Source organism: Ornithorhynchus anatinus, unplaced genomic scaffold (assembly GCF_004115215.2).
Source record: "Ornithorhynchus anatinus isolate Pmale09 unplaced genomic scaffold, mOrnAna1.pri.v4 scaffold_93_arrow_ctg1, whole genome shotgun sequence".
NCBI classification, from domain to species: Eukaryota; Metazoa; Chordata; class Mammalia; order Monotremata; family Ornithorhynchidae; genus Ornithorhynchus; species Ornithorhynchus anatinus.
Window position 1 is genome coordinate 246,058 of NW_024396943.1, and position 5,162 is coordinate 251,219.

Genomic DNA, 5,162 nt, shown 5'->3' on the forward strand with positions numbered 1-5,162 from the left:
TGTGTCTGGGGAGGAGGGGGAGAGAGAGGGAGAAAGGGAGAGAGAGGGAGGGAGGGAGGGTGGGGGGCAGACCCTGGAAGGGAAGGAACAAAGAGAAGGGAAACCAACACATTAGGGCTGCCGGAGGGAGGGGGCGCGAGGGGCGCCGCAGTGTGTGCGCGTTTGAGGACCCGGACCTCCGGGACAACGTCAGTGGCGGGAGGCGGCGCCGCCGGGCGGGGCGGACGAACCGACCCTTCTCCCCTTCTCTCTTTTCCCTCCCCGCCTCCCCCCGCCCTTCTCCCTCCTCACCCTCCCGGGATCGGGCTGGGAGGCCCCCGGATTCGACTCAGCCTGGCGAGCGGGGAGACGGCGCTCAACCTGGGGGAGGGGCAAGGGGGCGAACAGAGCCGACTTTCAGGGAGGGACGAAAGCTGATCGGGCTCTCCCCGGGTCCCCCCTCCCCTTCCTCCCTTTTCGGGCCGGAGAGGCCTCCATTTCTCCCCTCCCTCCCTTTCGTCCAATGGGGGAAGGCGTCGCCAGCTCCTCCTTCTTCCCCGCGGAGAGATGCAGAGGGGGAGAGGAGTGGGTGGGTGGGTGGGTGGGTGTGTGTGTGTGTGTGTGTTGGGGGGAGGGGGTCACAAGCTCACTGGATCCATGAGCCCCCTGACGGGGGAAGCCGCTGGGACGAACGTTTCCTGTCAGCGACCGGGGAAATCTGCCCGGGGTTTAGGGGCTTTATCCCGCGGGCTAGGGGAAGGGGACGGGGACGCAAGGAGACGAGGGTCGAGAATCTCCCCTCGCCGCTCGCCCCCGCCCGCCCTCCAGCCCGGGCCTGACTTACCGAGCTCGAGGCCGAGGCCAGAGCTCCGCTGGAGCGGGAGTCCTGCCGCCGATGGTCACCGGACCGCCGCCGTCGTCGACCCCACTGTCCCCACCCCCCACCCCCCCCCCCGCCACCACCGGTACCGCCACCCCTTCCCTACGACACCCACACGGCCGCGTCGCCCGCCTCCTTTAAGGACAACGGTTCCACCTCACACCGCGTCACCCGTGAGGGGATTGTGTTGTGCGGGGGGCGGGGCGCGCGCGCGTGTGTGCGCGTGCGCGCACAGGGGGTGGGGCGCGCGCGGGGGGGTGGGGCGCGCGGGGGGGTGGGGCGCGCGAGGGGGTGGGGCGCGCGGAGGGGTGGGGCGCGCGGGGGGAGAACGCGAGACGACAGTGAGCGCGTCTGCGCGCGCGGGCCTAGCACGCGCCTCTGGCGTCCGTCGGCCGGGCGGCTTTGAACCCACCCTCGCGGGGGCCTCCGTTCCACTCGTCCCCTGCCATGCGGACCCCAAACCTGCTCACATGCTGGCCTCCGAGCCCCAACTCAGTCTATTTCCTGGGAGGCTGCTGAGTGCAGGGCACTGTGCCAAGCGCTCAAAAGAGGGCAGTAGAGCTAGCGGACCCGACCCCTGCCCTCAAGGAGCAGCCAGTCTGCTGTAGGCAAAGCACCATGCCCGAACGCTGGGGAGAGGACAATGGAGTTAGTGGCCCCGATCCCTGCCCTCGAGGACCCGATGGTCCACTGCGGCCAGAGCGTTATACCAAGCACATAGACGCGATCCCCGCCCTCGAGGAGTTTCCCCTTAGAACATGAGCCCCTTGTGGGACAGGGAGCGTGTCCAATCAAATCGCGGTGTATCGACCCCGGCGCGTAGTGGAGTAAGCCCACAAGACATCCCACAGTCATGACTGTCGTACGGTCCAGCAGGGGAGACAGACGAAGAGCAGCCCTCTCCAAACCCTGGCAGCGGGACGATATAGTGGGAAGCGGTCCGAACGTATCGGGGTGAAATAGCAGGTCATTGAATGTACATGTGAAAATCTAGATCAAATACACATCTGTGCATAAATCCTGTGACTAGAAATACATTTCATAAGTACGAAGGGCGACTGTCGCGTTGTCATGACTTGGGATGCGTGGCCTGGTGGAAAGAGCCCGGAACCGGGGAGTCGAGAGAACCAGGTTCCGGTCCCGGCTCTGTCCTTGCCTGGCCTGCTGGTTGACTTTGAAGTCCTACTGACATCACCTCTCCCTCAAGAGGCCTTCCCTGCCTAAGCCCTTGTTACCCCTCCCCACGCTCCCCTCCGTATCACCCATGCACTTGATATTCCTTAAGTGCTCGATATTCACCCTACCCTCAGACCCACTGAACTTGTGTCTGTATCCTTACGCTCTGCCATTTCCCCTATCTGTAATGGATTTTCACGTCTGTCTCCCTGCTAGATTGTAAGCTCCTAGTGGGCAGGGAACATGTGGAATGACTCCATTGTATTGTACTCTCCCAAGTGCTTAGTATAGAGCTCTGCAAGCAGTAAGCGCTCAATAAATACCATCGATTGATTTATCAACTTTGGGCAAATTAACTCCTCTAGGCCTGGGTTTCCTCTTCTGTAGAATGGGCATAAGAAACCTGCCTTCCTCTTGCACTATGAGCCCTAGGTGGGAGATGAGGACCGTGTCCCATCTAATTATCTCATATCTACCCCAGAGCTCAGTCCAATGCTTGGCGCAGAGTAAGTATATGGGAATAGCAGCAGTGAGAGCAAAGGTTGTATCAAAGTACTAGCTGTTTGGTTGGGGAGGAAGAGGTGGATCTGGGAGCTGTCGGGTAGGAAGAACGGGCAGGACTGACATTAGACTGAATGTGAGAATTGAACGACAGAGAGGAGTTCAGAAGAACACCGGGGTTGCAGGCCTCTGAGACAGGGAGATGTGATGTTATTGACTGAAATGGCAAAGTTAGAAGGGAGAGCAGACTTAGGAGGGAAGATGATCAGTTGGGTTTTAGACATGTTGAGTTTAATGTGGCAGTGGGACATCCCAGTGGAGATGATGATGAAGATGATAATAATAATAACGAGAAGGGCGGTATTGTGAAGCATTTACTATGTGCCAGTACTAAGCACTGGGTTAGATACTTACTCCGCACCCAGTAAGTGCTCAATAAATACAAGCCAATCAGGTCAGACACAGTCCCGTTCCTTCATGGGGCTCCCAATCTAAGGAGGGAGAACAGCGATTGAATCCCCATTCTGCAGATGAGGGAGCTGAAGCACACAGCAATGAAGTGAGCAGTAAAGTGACTTGCCCAGCATCACACAGCAGGCAAGTAGTGGAGCTGGGATTAGAAACTGGATCTTCTGTCTCCCAGGCCTGGACTCTTTTCTCTAGGCCATGCTGAGGTGAGAGGAGATGCAGGATTGCGGGTTAGATGACAGGCCAGGGCTATCAAAGTAGAGGAGCAGCATGGCTTAGTGGAAAGAGCACAGGCTTGGGAGTCAGAGGTCATGGGTTCTAATCCCTACTCTGCCACTCGTCTGCTGTGTGACCTTGGGCAAGCCATTTAACTTCTCTGGGCCTCCATTACCTCATCTGTAAAATGGGGATTAAGACTGTGAGCCCCGCGGGGGAAAACCTGCTTACTTTGTATCTACCCCAGTGCTTAGAATAGTGCTTGGCTCCTAGTAAGAGTTTAACAAATACCGTAATTATCATTATTAGATTATGGAGTGTAGATGAAAGCAAGCATTCATTCATCCATTCAATCGTATTTTAATCGAGGACTTACTCTGTGCAGAGCACTGTACTAAGTGCTTGGGACAGTACAAAACAACAATAAACAGACACATTCCCTGCCCACAGTGAGTTTACAGTCCGAGGGTGGAGGAGGGGCGGGGAGAGACAGACATTAATAAAATAAATGACAGATACATACATATGTGTTGTGGGGATGGGAGGGAGGATGAATGACGGGAGCAAGTCAGGGTGACGCAGGAGGGAGTGGGAGAAGAGGAGGGCTTAGTTAGGGAAGGCTACTTGGAGGAGATTTGAGGGCTTGGTAGTGGGGAAGAGTAATTGTCTGTTGGATTTGAGGAGGGAGGGCATTCCAGGCCAGAGGCAGGATGTGGGCCAGGGGTTGGCAGCGAGATAGGCGAGATCGAGGCACAATGAGAAGGATAGCATCAGAAGAGCGAAGAGTACGGGCTGGGTTGTAGTTAGGAGAGCAGCGAGATGAAGTAGGAGGAGGCAAAGTGATGGAGTGCTTTAAAGCCACTGGTGAGGAGTTTTTGTTTGATACGGAGGTGGATGGGCAACCACTGCAGTTTCTTGAGTGGGGAGTAGTGTGTCCTGAAAGTTTTTGTAAAAAGTGATCTGGGCAGCAGAGTGAAGTATCAACTGGAGCGGGGAGAAACAGGAGGTTGGGAGGTCAGCAAGGAGGCTGATATAATAATCAAGGAGGGATAGGATAAGTGCTTAGATTAACATGGTAGCAACTTGGATGGAGAGGCAGGGAGGATTTTGGTGATGTTGTGAAGGTGGAAAGGATTTAGTGGTGGATTGAATATGTGGGTTGAAAGAGAGAGGAGTCAAGGAAAATGTCAAGATTATGGGTTTGTGAGTCAGGAAGGATGGTGGTGCTGTCTACAGTGATAGGAAAGTCAGGGGAGAAGATAAGGAATTCTGTTTTGGACATGTTAAGCTTGAAGGGATGGGAGGACATCCAGGGATAGATGCCTTGAAGGCAAGAGGAAATGTGAGCCTGCAAAGAGGGAGAGAGATCAAGCTTGGAGCTGTAATAATAATAGTAATGTTGGTATTTGTTAAACGCTTACTACGTGCAGAGCACTGTTCTAAGCACTGGGGTAGATACAGGGGAATGAGGTTGCCCCACGTGAGGCTCACAGTCTTCAGCCCCATTTTACAGATGAGGTAACTGAGGCACAGAGAAGTTGTGACTTGCCCACAGTCACACAGCTGACAAGTGGCAGAACTGTTGGTATTTGTTAAGCACTTACTATGTGCAGAGCACTGTTCTAAGCGCTGGGGTAGACACAGGGGAATCAGGTTGTCCCACGTGGGGCTCACAGTCTTAATCCCCATTTTACAGATGAGGTAACTGAGGCACAGAGAAGCTAAGTGACTTGCCCACAGTCACACAGCCGACAAGTGGCAGAGCTGGGATTCGAACTCATGACCTCTGACTCCAAAGCCCATGCTCTTTCCACTGAGCCACACTGCTTCTCTAGATTTGGGTATCATCTGCATAGAGTTGGTAGTTGAAGCCATGGGAGCAAATGAGTTCTCCAAGGGAGTGGGTGTAGATGGAGAAAAGAAGAGGACCCAGACTGAACTT